This window comes from Triturus cristatus, chromosome 2_2, assembly GCF_964204655.1.
Source record: "Triturus cristatus chromosome 2_2, aTriCri1.1, whole genome shotgun sequence".
NCBI classification, from domain to species: Eukaryota; Metazoa; Chordata; class Amphibia; order Caudata; family Salamandridae; genus Triturus; species Triturus cristatus.
This window is the reverse complement of record NC_140582.1, coordinates 851281377-851297897: the sequence shown is the minus strand read 5'-3', so window position 1 is coordinate 851297897 and position 16521 is coordinate 851281377. Positions and strand designations below refer to the sequence as shown.

The following is a 16521-nucleotide window of genomic DNA, read 5'->3' as shown; positions in this document are numbered from 1 at the left end:
CTTCTGCCTTTCCTCCTTCCGCCTTCTTTCCTTCCCTCTTCCTCCCTGCACCTCTTCATCCCTCCTCTTCCCCCTCCCTTTGCTTCTTCTGCCTTTCCTCCTTCCCCCTTCTTTCTTCCTATTTCCTGCCTTGCTACCCTCCCTCCCTCTCCTTCCACCTCCCTCTTTCCAACTACCTTTTCTTTCCTTCGCCATTCAATTCCTTCATTGCCCCGCCTCCCTCCCTCCCCTCCTTCCTTCCTTCCTTGCCCCGCCTCCCTCCCCTCCTTCCTTCCTTCCTTCCTCCACCTCCCTCCCGCCCCTCCTTCCTTCCTTCCTTCCTCCGCCTCCCTCCCCTCCTTCCTTCTTTCCCCCGCCTCCCTCCCTCCCCTCCTTCCTTCCTTGCCCCGCCTCCCTCCCTCCCCTCCTTCCTTGCCCCGCCTCCCTCCCCTCCTCCCTCCCTCCCTCCCTCCCTCCCTCCTTCCTTCCTTCCTTCCTTCCTTCCTTCCCTCCTCACTTTCATTCCCTTCCCTTCCTTCCCTGCCTTCCTTGCCTCCCTCCTTCCCCCTGTCTCCAAGGGGACTCAGTAGTTTGCAGAAGAGATACATGCATGGTTCTGGCATCCAATGCTGGAAATGTCTGGGCACGTGACTGAGTATATGACATGGCATGGCCATGGTAAAGTTGTGACTGCCACCCTGGGGTCACAGGTGGGTTTGACTCTGGGCACCACCGTACTGCTAACACTGACAGCAAATGTACAAATCAATTGTCTCCCAATTGTAAAACAGAGGACAATCAATGTCTCCCTGGCCGCTGGCTCGCGCCTGGCAGTGAGCCTGGTCTGCGGTGTCCTTTGTTTTGTAAGTAGAGTGAGACCACTGACTGGTGCGGTGCAGTGACTGGGGCAGTGACGAGGCAGATAGCAATTCAGTGCAAGGAAGTTGTATAGTGCCTGCAAACCTTGTATAGCGCCTGCAAACCTAGGGTCTGAAAGACTGAGAGACAAAGGTGAAGAAAGACTGTGGAGCATGCAAGGCGCTGTGTGAGACTACGGTGAGACTGCAGGGACAGTCACAAAAGGACTGGGCTTCTAGCAGCTCCAGTGATTCCTCTGCACCTCAGATTGGATGGGTGGTGTGAGCTTCTCTTACTCCTGGGCCAGAGCTGCACCCTCAGGCCAAGGAGGCGACCCCCTGAAGAAGAGCAGGTCCGCTGACTGCTCGCGCGCAGAGCGCACCCTGGGACAGGCGAGCCACACAGACCACCCTCATCTAAGGGTGGTCTCCTGGAGGTCCTGAGGGAAGTCTCAGCAGATAAGGAGTCATTGTCACCAGTGGAAGATCATATGGGAAAGACTTGCCTAGTCTATCAAAGGTCTGGGGGGCTACACAGTCAGCGGAAGCAGCATCGCAGCCCTAGAGGGGAAACACCAGGGACTGGCAACCCCACAGGAGGGTGGGCTACGGCAACAAGGCAGAGCCTCAGGTCTGGGAGGTCTTGACCTCCAAGAGAGGCTTCCGAACTGTACTGAGCTTCAGCCGGGTGTAGGTGGGAGTCTGTTGGTTATTATGGGGGGAGTCATTTATAGGCATGCTCCAGGGAAGGGCTTTAGTTATGAATATTGCAGGATCCTATGGGATTTCGGCTCTCTGTGTGGGGCTACCTGTAGAATGTAATACGGAGATTTGGCGGTGTCAGTTATATGTGTTGGGCTTCACTGTAATGCAGAAATCTGTTACATTACAGGACTGTGTGTCTGTGGAGGGTGAAATCGAAGGCATTGTGCAGGTACCGCCTGGAATTCAGGTGAGGGGCTTCGATTCTGTGCTTGGGACAGAAACTGTTCGGGACGGCAAGATGTAACCTTATATTTTGTGACAGAATTAGTTTACCTACTAGAATTGAAAAGCTGGTTCTTCAGGACATAGAGTATATTATCAAACACTGACAGAGTGGTGTCTGAGTACAAACATTCTGTATTTAATGTTAATGAATTTCTGGTTTCGGGTGGGGGCACGAGCGTATTTAATGAGAGTGATCTCGCGTAATTAATGAGCTGCTGTATTTAGAAATATTTGAATCTGATGCTTGAGTGACAATTCTTTCTTGATTCCAAATGGGACTTTCCTACTGCTACAAACAGCGGATCCTGAATGGATTGGTGGATTATTTCACGAGTGCCCATTGAGAACGGCCTGTTCCACCCAAGGGTAGCTTTGACAGTTGTGCTGTTAGGGTCATCTTGTGGGGCTATTCTTTTCAACTCTCCTCTCGGGGAAGGGTGAGCTCGCTTGCTTTGCTTGCATGCTATCTGCTATTCAAGGTGTGCGTTTACGCACCCCACTTTAAAGACAGCTCCTTCTAGGGACGGAGTCCATTGAAGAATGTATATGCCCTGCCCGCCCTCTGCTACTGGCACCTGCCACGGCTACTGAGAGGATCATTGTGAAGCAGAGGACGGAGAGAAGATGCCCCTCCACTGTCAGCTCGGCATCTAGTCACAGGACAAAGCTCTCCATTGTACCATCTCACCGGCAACAAAAACACATATTAAACCACTGGAGCGACTATTCACCTAAAAGCCAAGCAGGTTTAGTCCTGCGGTGAAATAGAAATCCAGAGGTGTTTGCTCTCCCTAGCACCACGGTCCCAATATGAACCAATGTGTATTACACACCTGGTCTAGTTTCTGTTTGAGACGGTATTGGGGATTATTTTTATCAGGTGTACCTGGCCGGGAACATCGGAATAGTGTATCATCATTTACTACCACCCTCCACACAGCTCGGCTTGGATCAGGTGTATGTGAGTAGAGCCAGACTGCCTATGTGGCCACTCTGCCCATTCCCGGGTGTGCTACAGGAGAGTTGCTTTCAGAGCAGGGTTGGCCACCGTGCTCCAGTCATGAAAGTGCCCAGGGCCCCATTCCCTTTGCATCCTTCTGCAGCGTAGGGCTGGTTTGAACACTATGACCAAGTCTGATTTTGATTTCCATGCTCCCTGTGTGTATTCCAAGTTGACAAAGCAAGAAGACCACCAGAGTGAGAGTGAAAGGAAAACTTCAAAGGAGGCAAACTCAAGCTGTGCATCCGGTATCTGCAACCTCCCCCCACACATCCGGTCACATACGTGTAGGTCAGAAAGAAGCCCAAAGTACAGCCCTTCAAGGGTCTCCGGAACCACAACTGCTTAGGAACCTCCCTGCTTCCCAGCTCCAATGCTCCACCACTCAAGAGCTTGATGCATCCCATCTCCCTTGAATACATAACCTTGAATTGTCCCACACGCCCCACTTTCATGCGCAGCCCTTCAAGGGTCACCAGAACCACAACTGCTTAGGAACCTCCCTGCTTCCCAGCTCCAATGCTCCACCACTCAAGAGCTTGATGCGTCCCATCTCCCTTGAATACATAACCTTGAATTGTCCCACACGCCCCAGTTTCATGCGCAGCCCTTCAAGGGTCACCGGAACCACAACTGCTAAGGAACCTCCCTGCTTCCCAGTTCCAATGCTCCACCACTCAAGAGCTTGATGCGTCCCATCTCCGTTGAATACATAACCTTGAATTGTCCCACACGCCCCAGTTTTATGCGCAGCCCTTCAAGGGTCACCGGAACCACAACTGCTAAGGAACCTCCCAGCTTCCCAGCTCCAATGCTCCACCACTCAAGAGCTTGATGCGTCCCATCTCACTTGAATACATAACCTTGAATTGTCCCACACGCCCCAGTTTCATGCGCAGCCCTTCAAGGGTCGCCGGAACCACAACTGCTTAGGAACCTCCCTGCTTCCCAGCTCCAATGCTCCACCACTCAAGAGCTTGATGCGTCCCATCTCCCTTGAATATATAACCTTGAATTGTCCCATACGCCCCAGTTTCATGCGCAGCACTTCACGGGTCACCGGAACCATAACTGCTTAGGAACCTCCCAGCTTCCCAGCTCCAATGCTCCACCACTCAAGAGCTTGATGCGTCCCATCTCACTGGAATACATAACCTTGAATTGTCCCACACGCCCCAGTTTCATGCGCAGCCCTTTGTTCCTCTCTTGCTAGGTTTGGGCTACATTCCTACCCATGCGGATGTGCTGAAAGAAAGTAGAGGTAGGCCTCTGCTTCTGCACTGGTGTTTCCTAAAGCTCCCGTACAAACATCTGGACTGCTGCATGACTTCGACATTGAGCATTTTACACTGGATTCAGGAGGAGTGACTTACCTCACCCGGCAGTTCTGATCCAATGGACTGACGAGGACTGATCATCGGTGACTTTGCGCTGCCTCCTCAGATGCTGCCGCACACGGTGGGGATCATTCCTCTATGGCTGTGTATGGCTTCAGCTTTGCAATATCGCTCGGAGGTTCCAGGTTTCTTCTCTGCGGCCCTGCCTTCCTCGACCTCCCGGGCCTGTTAAGATACATGAAATCGTTGCATCCTTTAATGCATTTCATTTCATAACTACGCAAGCGGCTGCGGGAACAATATTTGCAATAATTTAAGAAAGGACTGGGCACTGACACGCCACTTATTTTAGGAAGCATGCACATTTTTATCACACTGTTTCTGAGCACAAGACTCCAGGATGTGAGTCAGCCGCGAGCCCGCCGGACCCAGGCAAGAGGCTGATACAGATGTGCTGAGGCCGCCTTTCCAGGGGCGCTTATCGGGCCCGGAGTGCGGCCGGGGCGTTGATTCCAATGTGTTTTCTGCATCGAGCAACTGATGGGAAAACCCATGATTCTCCGGGACGGGCGCGTGACTGGGGGCGTGACGGGACCGATATGGATTTCTCCTCAGGACTTCTTCTTTCAGTGCTCGGATGCTGAGCTGCAAACAGTCTGCAAGGCGCGGACACTTGCCAGCAGCCCTGAGCCCTCTCACCAAAGAAGACTAAACCGCACTTTAACATTTTCCCTTGGTTTGACATGGGCCATTATTTTAATTCAATGTTTTGCAATTAATTTCAGGATAAAAGATATATTGGCATACTTAAGGCAGGTTGCCAGCATATGAATAACAATGGAGCATATATGGTTATCAAGGAGGAGGGCGGGGGCGCGACAGTGGCCCATGCTCGACTTCACCCCACTCAGCTCCCATTGGCTAGTCGCTTCAGTGGCACAGTAGTGCCTCGTCTGCCCACCAGCGCTTGTGAATCGTGACCAGTAGAACCGTGGGGTATTTATAGTAAGAAGGTAGAGGGGGCAGTTACAGTTTTCAGTAATGAAGCACAGTTCAGTAGCCCCTTTATTCACAGATGTCAACATTTTGAACCTTAATATGAGGGAGAATTCCCCTGGCGCCCCACAACTGGATCCAGGAAACACATTGGTCTCCTCATCGCCATCAGCGCCACCCGCACACCAAAATTTGTGTGAAAAACAATACATTCCAAACTTTGGCTAAACGCCAATGAAGGTATTGGCAGAATGCCCATTTCCAAGATGTGCCCCCGAGGGCATGAGCACCCATGCGAAAACAGTCCTTGTAGTGCACTGATCGACATTGAGTGGCCCTTAGTCGACCAAATGCTCCTGGCTCTTGAAACCCACTGCCTGCATCTAGACTCTGGTGCCAGGGCTGAGAATGCAGAGACGCGCCAGTAATGTGGTACTCACCGAGACAATAGCAGGATAGACATACTCTCTACTGTGCTCGAAATAATCCTTGCTCAAAACAAGACCCAAATTAACTCAGATCTTGTTTTTATACTACACATATACAGTCAGAGCTTTGCTGCTACTACCAGTGATGCTCATATAGGGGCACATGAGCGACCATTTCATTTTGCAGCTCGAAAATTGCGATTTTTAGTGACTTGCAATTTGTGAGTCACAAAATAAAATGTACTAATGTGTCTCAGACACATTTAGCGATTCCCAATGGGGTTACAAATGACCTACCTCATTAATATTCATGAGGTAGGTCGCAATTTGCGACCCATTGGGAATGTGCTGTAATCACACGGATGGTGGCCTGCTGGGGTCAGCAGACCACCATGTCTGTAATTTTTAAATAAAGGAATTAGTTTTTTCAAAATGTTGCCCATTTTCCTTATAGGAAAATGGGATGCACTTATAAAAGAAACATGAAAAGTTTCCTTTTCATTTTTAAGAGTAGGCAATGGCCCATAGGACCAATGCCTGCTTTTAAAAAACATTTTCGCTCCCATTCACCGAGTGGAAGCTAAGGGACCCCTTCTTGTTTGCAAATCGTTTACCACCTAATTGAAGTAGGCGGTAAACTGCGATTGTTTTGCAACCGTACTCCGGTTGCAAAACAATCGTGCATCCCCCTGCGACTCGCCATTGGGAAAGGATGCCCTTGGTACGCCCCCTCCCAATAGCGATTCACAAACCCTATTTTGAAACTTTGTAATAGGTTACCGACTCACAAAATAGGGTTGGTACATGGCAAAAGCTGTTTTAGCAGTCACAAACAGGCCGAATCTTCGTTTGCGAGTGATAAAAATAGTCATACATGTGACCCATGGTTCTTCCTATCACCAAGACTCAGGAGGGTTCTGCTCCGCATAACACACAGACTGGTTTTTATCGCTGCTAGGAATACTACCTGTAAACACAGGTAGTATTCTCAGATGTCTACTTTTATAGTATCGACATGCCAGGTGAGCTCTGCTTCTGATACTACACTTACTCATTTAGAGCCCTAGATAAGAGCCACAGTCACTCAGAGATCTATTCTACATAAAACCCAGATTTGCTTTTATCGCTGCTGAGAATACTATCCGTATGTACTCAGAAGTCTACTTTTGATGGTATTGAACTCTGCTCCTGACACTACAGGTGCCTGTTTACAGCCCCAGAAACAACCGACCCTCATTCAGAGTTCTGATCTGGACTTTACACAGACCTGCACTCACGTCTGCCTGGAATACTATCCACATTTACTAAGACGATTGGGCTGGTGAGTCAGAGCGCCTCTCACAGCCGCAGAGAGAGCCTGCCCTCTACTTGCGAATTGACTTAAATAAAAGAAGGACATTTTTGCTGACGAGGTTGCGTTTAAAACCTACATTTTCTAGCCGCCTTTCCTATCCAAGGCACGTGGTTTGCTTCACTCCCTGTTTGTCCGTGTGACAATCGCTCACCTCAAAGCACTTTGTACTTTATTCTCTTTTGTAGTCTTTGCAACCCCCCAGAGGAGAGAGTTTATTCGTCCTTTATTACTTGCTGCAGGGGTTATGAATTACATTTTACTCTCCCTAGGAACAGTTGAGATCATACAATATATTTTAAATTACCTTATTACTGTTTTTAAGATTCGTAGTAGATACTGATCATTTTAAAAACCTATACTTTTTGTATAGGTGGATGTGCTGTTTTTTAAATGAAATTGTGTTTGTACAACCTTTTATGGCCCTTTTAGGGTCGAAATAAAGTATTCCTGATCTGATCTGATCTACTAAGACGCCTGCGCCTGAGAATGCTTCCATCCACTCGGCACTCTGTGCTCACTGGGCCCTCTGCCTCTGCAGTGAAGAACCTAACAGTGCTCTGCTCATTCCAGTTATTTTGTATAGCGGCTTGACTGACCTTCGGCTACTTCAAAGCACTAATGGAGAAGATCACTATAATCGCTCAGCTCTGCCTTGGAAATACTCAGAGCTCTGCTCCTCTTAATACTCACAGTCACTCACAGCTTTGCTCCTATTAATACAGAGGCTCACACAAGTGCTATTGTTGTGACACATGGTGTGTCACTCAACCATAGAACTTTAAAATGAAGGAACAAAGTGTGTCCTGACAATGGAACCAGTGCTCAACAGCTCACCATGGAACTGGAGTGCGCAGAAGCCATGCTGATTGTGTAGGGGGAGGGGCAGAGGAGAAAGAATACATCAGAACAGTTTTTACAATTCATAGGAGGGATGTTTCTATCAGTCCAGGTGGTACACCTCAGTAGAACTTCGAAGGTGGTGAAAATAATTGTGTATTTGGAATCAATGGGGCCAATTCTCAAAGGTGTGTATGTGTACAGAAGTTGCACCGCATACCTACTCCTTCCCATACTCATAAATGCCTTTGTGACGCTGACCTGAAATGTCCATTTCCCTTTTAGTAAAAGTGTAAAGAGGGCACAGTCCTTTCTATTTTTTCTAACTGCACATGAGTTTTCCATGAATATTCCCATTTCAGATATTTCGGGCCAATTCACAAAGGCATTTCTCAGTGTGTTTTGTTTTATCTCCCTCCTCTTCCCACAGCACCTTCATCCCATCAGCCTCCAGGCCATGCTTAAGAGCAGAGGTGCTCACTGCCGAACACCACAATCAGCACATCAGACAGATGTAAGCAGCAGCCGTTACATTTTATTCCTTCAGTGTGGTATTGATTTACTCCTGCAAATGAGCACGTGTCTATAGGATGAAATGTACAGAAAGCCAAGGACTTGGGACGTAGGAATAGTCTGCTAATAAAGCTCTTCCAAGTACGACTCAGGATGCAAGCTAGAGTGCTTCCTTGTAAGGGAGAACACATCTGTAAGAAAGCGCAATCATTACATCAGTGCTTAATTTGAGCCAGTGGTTTCTGGTGCTGGGCACCGGCATTTAATTGTCAATGCCGGCACATATCACCGCCCACCACTTGGTGGTGCTGTTTGTCTAATTTAGAGACGATCCCAAGACCAGTTGTGGGTTAATTCAATACACCTTAAATGACTAGTACATGCCACCCAGGCCATTTTCATACCTTTCGGGGCCTGAACTTGTCTGAATAGTCACACTGCTGGGAGCGTGATGGTTCGCACTTGTGATGGTACTGTCATTGGCAACGCTTGCAGGGGAAGTGTGTGGTGCACACTGCAATGTCCTACTGACGTGGGCCCTGACACATGGTTTTTTTTTACAAATCAAGCACTGCATTACATTCCCACGGCAGACCGAAGCTCGCTGAATCCATGTACAGTGTCTCGTCAAACCTTTCATGTGTTTACAGTCCCACACATTCTCTGGTCCTGCTGCTGCCATCTCAGACAGATGTGGCCCTTTTAAAGTGTGCCATTGGCAAGGTGGCTTTGTGGGCATTGTTTCACATGGAATTAGAAATGACTAGGTTTAATTTATCCCGTTGTTATCATTTTTCTATGGCATGAAAGCACAATAGTTATAGGCAAAAAATTACCTATGTTGATTTTCAGCGTTTGCGTGTAGCATGTATATCCGCAAACGTCCATGTTAGGATAAAAACCAAGCATGTAATTAAGAAGTTTTTGGTGAGGGTGTATGAAGTTGCAAAAGTTAGCAGCCGCACAGCTTTGTGTAATATTTTTAATTTACAAACCTTCACAAAGTGTAAGATTACAAAGTAAACAAGCATTGGCATAGCCAATAGGTCTCGCCTTTGGGGCGTTATAAGTGTTTAGACAGAGCTATTGGCTTTAACGTTTTTAATATGTGTTGTAGAGCATTGTGAATGTTGTGCAGCATGTTGAAAATGTATAAGTTATAATAAAAAAAGTGTTATAACTATATCTGTCACCTTATAGCTAACCGAAAAAACATTATATACAACTGAAGTATACATATAGGGTGAGAATTAGGGTAGTGCAAAAGAGGTTTGAGATGAGTCAGAGTTGAGGTATTTGAGTTGAGAGTATAATTAACTAAAATTGTGTCCTACGTGAGATCTGAAGTGCAATAGACATGTTAATAAAAAAATTGATGAAGAGGGATTCACTGAGGCCGTGTTGATAATCAATGCAAGGTAGATTTAGATGCAAAACAGAAAACACACTACATTGGAGTTCTCACACTGTATATAATGCAGCCGTATATGATCATCCCAGGGCATCCCAGTTGTTCTCTCCTGCAAAGTCTGCCAAAGATTGGTAATCAGATCCGAATGGGCTGAAGCCCGGGACGAAGCACCCTGTAGGATAAAATTAATGTGTCATTTGAGGTGCTGTATAGAGTAGAAGCACTTGGGCTATTTAGTACTTTTGTTCTCTCAGGCGTGCTTTGGCAAAAAAAAGGTGCACTATCACTCAGTGCGTAAGACTGCGTAAGTAATCTAAGTGTTTATTTACACGCTTATATCTCCAGACCCAGACTGGATAACCTCTAAAGTTAATCAAATCTGCTTTAAGTGAAGAATAGATATGTATTTGTTGCAGTTCCATATAGTAGCAGTTGCGCGTGGTTGATTTCTCCAGGATAGCTCGCTGGGATCAGCACATGATTCGGAGACGTGTGCATCCTGCAGGTCTCAGGGTCAAGATACTTGCAGGGCCGGCGCTGCCTTTCATTCTTCTGAGATGGGTAAAATGAGCGCCGCCAGCTTCGTACTAATAAAAACACTTGGGATTGATTAGGCTAAGAAACCTAGCACCTACAGCAGGCTAGTACTATACCGACACTACATGGTTCATCATTACCACTGATTTCCAGTTATCAGGAAGATCAGCAGCGATGATTTGAAGCGGTCACCGGAAACAAATCAATTAACTGCCCACAACAGATCCCTGCTGCACGAAGAGCGGCAAAGCTGCCAGGAAATCATTTATTCGAAGCAACGAAAGCCTGACAGGCACCAAGAGCATAACGACTTTCCGTGGGAAAAAGAAAGGAACAGGCGTCCCGCGAGAGGCGGGCGCGCAAGAACGAGCACCAGGCCATATGTTTTGAATTATCGCGCCCGTGTCTGGGCACGATAATTCAAAACATATGGCGCCCGTGCGGGTAACCGCAAGCAATAAGCCACATTCGTGCTTGTGTGGCCTATTTCTTGCGGTTACCCGCGTGTGGTGAGCTTTTGAAAGCCCCTTACAATAAGTCTCGCACTGCCATCAGTCACCTGTGCACCCACCACCCCGAGGAGTGGATCTGCCGTATGTGACTCACCACCCCTCCAAAGTACTGCCTGTGCCCTGCAACTTGTCCTAAACTGGCAACGCTGTAACCAACCTTTCCCCTACCCATCCTCCTACAACATGTATGGTGGGCCGGAGGACTAACTTTTGAAGACCCCTCCCAGTGGTGCTTTGTGTCAGGAAGAGGCCGGATACTCCTCTCCTGACACCTTTTATAGCCCTACCTAACACCCTCCCATTCCCCTAACTCGCCCTATCTCACTTGTCCTTCCGGCCTAGCACTAGGCACCCTAGGGGAAGACTGGTCTGCGACCCTCACTTCCCCCGGGGGCCAGCATTCTGATGGTCTTGTGCGTGAGTTTTGCAACAGTCGCCATCATTCCCTGCTTGCAGCGGCGCAAAGCGTTGATTAATTTGCCCGTTAAGTGTGAAGACACGAGAAACCTGAAATCAAGTTGTAGACTACAACTAGGCTGAAATAATTAATAAAACACGTTTTACTGCGAGGAGTGTGTACACACTGCTAAGTGCAACACTGCGTGTGCTATACAAATTAGGTTACCTTGGAACTGTAAAGGACTGTATTAATAAGATGTGTGCTTGTGCTTTCATGCAAAATAAAATGAATAATCATGTGATAATAACATTTTAAACTAGATCTGTTGTTTGTGATTAGTTTTCCATTAGGATCCCAATAAAACAAATGTTTTTAAACTATCAAATGGTACTTACTAGTGGCTTAGAATATGACACTTACTTTGCCTTTAACCACATAATTCGCTGTTTAATGTTACTTTTCTTGTCACACAGACTACGTAAAGCTGCATAAAGCGCTTTAACACCTCATCAGTGGTAATAAACACTATAAATGAAATTACAATTACATAGTTTGCAGTACATCTGCCACATAATTTAATCAACCGTGCTACATAATCTAGGGAAACCCACATTGCCGAATAATTCCAGTGGCCCTGTCTCTACTTCTGACAGTTAATCCAAGATCTGCTGCTTAATTTAAAGAGTTCATGAGGTGGTGACCCGGCCGGCGAAGTGGACCTTAAGGGCTAGGGCCCAGGGTAGGCTGGGTGGATGTGCCTGCAGTATCGTAAAATGGCACCAGAGCAGAAGGAGGGACCTATGTTCCTAGCTCAAGCATATTACAAGATTACTAAAAGAAAAGTGGCACAGGTGGTGCCGCATAGTGGCAGTGCCTTTGCGAAGGTTAACTGATCACCATTCAGTTGCTGATTGCTGTATTCAGGTGTTTACTAGTACTAAGCGGGTGACAGTTTTGCCTTGACAGTATAACTGTGTATTAAAATTTCAAAATAGGGAAAGAATACTGCCACAGAATGTGCCTACTTGTGCCACATAATTTACGTCTCCTTGAGGCATAATTTGGTCAATCCTGATGCATTGCCACATAATCCCAGTGGCTTTGCTCTTTATTATTATTTTTTTTTTTTGCAGTTTTATATAGCGCGAACTCAACCCGAAGGTATTGAAGTGATTTACATGAGCACCAGTTACGTTACACAAGGACAAGTTCATTTTTTTTTGATAGGCACGGGGAGATTAAGTAATTTGCCCCGAATCACAGGACGTTGAGCCGACGCCGAGGCTCGAACCTGGTTGCCCAGCTTTGTCCTTGCATACTCGGTACCCTTGATCCTGTTTCTCTCCCAAGAAGTGCCCCTTGGTCATCGTGGATGCAATAGACATTAGTGGCCACAAGATGGCGCTGCCTGTCCCTTTGGTCAGCCTGGAGGTGTGCTTTGCCACTTTAGGGAGTGCACAATAACATCAGAGGTGACAAATTTACACAAGGTTTTTAGTGCTTGGAATACACGTCTGGGGGTAGTTTGCAGTTGCCAATCTGCCGGGTTAGCCACGGTGTGCCCCAGTAAACATTTAAGACAACAATGAAGTGTCAACTTTTGGTTGAAGGCTCATGGCCTCCGCTGCTTGTGAGGGGCAGGGGAGGACCCTCAGCAGTGGGGATCGGTCAGCCTCAGGGCAGATGGGACAGTGGTGATTGAAGAGTCTTGTGGATATTCAATATTACCATGATGGCATAAATCTACCCCTCTCATTGTTAGTGGCTTTCAGAATATCTCAAATGCAGTTTATTGTTCTTATGTAGTTATTTTAAATTTCGATGCATTAAATACAATTTATGTGCCCTTTTTTATTTCGATGTATTAAATGCAGTTTACGTATTTGTTTATTTATTTTTTAATTTCAATATATTAAATGCAATCTATTGACAAATGGTTCACAGTTCTAAACAACATAGGGGTGCTTGATGTCTTCAGGTTGCCAAGAGTCTAGTCCTTATAACCCAGTAATGTAGTTCACTTGATTGAATTTACGTGAGCCATGACTTCAACTCCCAGAATGCACCTATTCTTATATGAAGGACCAGATCTGGACTTATTGTTTCTATAGGTGCAGCGAGTCATCTGGTTCCAGTATACATGCGTATATGCGTGCATGCGGAGCGTGCGAATAACGACTTTCCGTGGGGAAAAGAAAGGAACAAGCACGCGCACTTCGCACTGAAAGTTGTGCACACTCGCGCGAGAGCGAGCACCAGCCCATATGTTTTGAATTATCACGCCCGTGTCTGGGCACGATAATTCAAAACATATAGCGCCCGTGCGGGTAACCGCAAGCAATAGGCCACACATGTGAGTGTGTGGCCTATTGCTTGCGGTTACCCGCGTGTGGTGAGCTTTTCAAAGCCCCTTACAATAAGTCTCGCAGAGTAGCGCATGCGCGCTGCTAGGCGAGACCTAAAAAGAAGAAAAGGGCAGTAGTACTGTGCATTCTGCTCCAGCAGAAACACAAGCCCACTGTGTTCAAGGCCACGTAGGGCAGCAGGTTGGCAGGCCAACAAATTAACCGGGAGAGCCGAGCCAAGCCAAGGTTCTGGCTCGATGTTGGGGTCCGTGCACGAGCCGAGCCCTGAAAATGTTTACTATGTAAATTATACAACAAACATCACTTAAAATGTTATAAAGTCTCATCAAAATAATGTATTTGTTTAACATGTGAAAGCTTTGACATTAATATGTCACAATATATAGCACTAAACTGAAAGTACTTACTGAAAGGGATAGTTTTTAAACATGAACCATTAGTGAACTAAGAGGCAAAACAGTTTTCATGTAAACCCTGTAAGTGGCTGTTGGACTTGGCCCTTTTTGCAGGGTCATCCCTGAAATTTTTACCTTCCTCCTGTATTTTTTCTGACCTGTGGTTGGCTGTTCTATGACTCTGGGCACTTTACCACTGCTGATCAGTGCTAAAGTGCATATGCTCTCCCTATTTAAAATGTATATGTTGGTTGGATTCCATGATTGGCTTATTTGGTTTACTGTCAGACCCCAGTAAAGTGCACCAGGAGTGCCCAGGGCTTGTAAATACAAATGCTTCTGGTAAGCTTGCAGCACTGGTTGTGCCACCCACAGAAGCGGCCTAGTAAAATGTGTCTAAGGTCTGCCATTGCAGAACCTGCGTGCAGTCTGGTACTGTCATGCTGACTGGGCAAGTGCACCCACTTCCCAGTCCCTAAACCTTCCCTTAACTTCATATTAGTCACCCCTATGGTAGGCCCAAGGGCAGGGTGCATTGTAAGCATAAGGTAGGACAAGCCCTGATGTGTGTGGCATGTCCTAATAGTGAATTACAGCCATTTTCGTTTTTCACTATTGCAAGGCTACCTGTTCCCATAGGCCAGAATGGGCTGTTAGAATTGTTACATCATATGATCCTAACAGACCCAGGGAACATGGTAGAAATTCGAGTTTAGTATGCCTGAACTCAGAATAATAAAATACATCTTTTAGTAAAGTTTATTTTAATATTCTGTGTTTGCAAATACCACTTTTAGAAAGTTGGTATTTGCTTGCCTAACCATTTCAGCCCGCCTCTGCTATGATGTGTATCTGCCTGTCTGGTTTTTGTGAGTGACAGGGCTGGGGAAACCCAGAGGGGCAGGGCTCGGTAGCCTGGTGGTGAATAGAGAGATTGACATCCAGATGGGTGGGAGGAGTGCACCTGGACTCTGAATAGGGCTGTGCTCTGCCACCACAATGCTGGCTCCACCTCCTGTGGAGCGGCTGATGTCTCTGCCCTGCACCCTGAATGGAAAGTCAGAGTCATGTCAACAAAGTGCTCAGGAACTGGTTTGGACTGGGCAAAGGCCCCTCTACCCCAGAGGAACAAAGGAATTGGGGGTATAAGTATTGGGACCCTGCTCCCAAGAAATTAGATCCTGCTTGACAAGAAGAACCTCTGCCTGAGGAGAAGGAACCGGGAAAGCTGTAAGGAGGAGTACTGTCCCTGACCTGGGGGATTGGCCTGCAGTGGTTGCCTTGCTGCTGAAAGGAGAGGAGAAAGACTACAAAGACTTTATTTCAACTTGTGCTTTAAAAGATCTCCAAGGGTTTGGAATAGAGCTTGCCTCCCGCTGAAGTCTCAGGAACAACATACTTCACCCCCCAGCTCCCCAGAGTTCTTTGGAAGTGCCTGCTGCTGTTGTTGGGCCTTCTGAGGGACTGCGTGTCGCAAGGAGCTGGAAGCGCGACTCAAGAAGGAGAAGCGTGCCGCCGTCGGAGCTGCTGTCGTCGCATCTCGTAAAGTGTGTCGCCGCTGCAGCATCGCATTGAGCGGAAGCGTCTCGCATCATCCAAGAAGTGTCTCGCAATGCCGAAGAAGCGTGTCGCCATCGCAGCCATCGTAGCTGGCGCATCGCACTGCATCAAGAGAAGAGTCTCGCATCGAGGAAGAAGCGTGTCGCCATCGCAGCCATCGTAGCTGTCGCATTGCACCGCATCAAGCAAAGCGCCTCGCATCCACGGAGAAGCGTGCCGCCGTCGGAGCTGCTGTCGTCGCATCGCATAAAGGGGTGTCGCCGCTGCAACATCGCATCGAGCGGAAGCGTCTCGCAAACGTCGGAGAAGAGTGCCGCTTCAAGACCGCTGTCGTTGCATCGCGTAAAGGGTGACGCCGCTGTAGCTGACGCATCGAGTCGAGTCTTCTCGCAACATCGGAGAAGCGTAACGCATCTGGAAGATCTTCACGTCTTTATTTCTTTGCACCAAAAACGTCATCGCATCAGCATCGTTGCAACACTTTCGTTGCCCTGCGTGTCGCATTTAAAAGGTACATTGACTTAAAGTGTCGCATTTAAGAACTTAAGAGAACTAAGCAAACCTCTACCATCTAAAGTAACAGTATTGTGTATTTTTGTCGTTTAATGGTCTTGTGGTAACTCTATATAAAGAATCCTTATTTTTAATATAAAAACCGGTGTGGTGTCCATTTGTAGTGTTGTCACTTGGTTACTGTATGTGTTCACAAATGCTTAACCTATAACGCTCTGAGATAAGCCTTGTCTGCTCGCGCCAAGCTACCTAGAGGGTGAGCAGGGGTTATTTTAGGAGTGTAACCCCTTACCCTGACTGGAGGAAAGGTTCCCTGCTTGTCACAAGTACCTACCTGTGACAACCAGAGAACCCTGATTTTAACAGTGACGCAGATTATTCTAAAACAGCATTGTAGACATTTAAATCAAACACAGTAGGCTTTTGTTCAAGGGGTATTCTGAACTCATATATTTGAAAGTGCTTTCATATTCGATAATGAAAAAAAAGAAATTTTGGTGAAATATGTGCCTCAGATCACACAAATTAAGCAGGAA

At 47.1% G+C, this 16521-nt stretch overlaps 1 protein-coding gene across 3 annotated transcripts in view; it reads right to left on the bottom strand.

The window, feature by feature from the left end:
• The window catches only part of RBM47 (RNA binding motif protein 47), a 341878-nt gene that overhangs the window by 197406 nt on the left and 127951 nt on the right, over positions 1–16521 (bottom strand). For all 3 annotated transcript variants that reach the window (XM_085642210.1, XM_085642224.1, XM_085642211.1), the window contains exon 2: positions 4200–4388. The gene's annotated coding sequence lies outside the window, so the exon portion shown is untranslated. The remainder of the gene's footprint in view (positions 1–4199; positions 4389–16521) is intronic.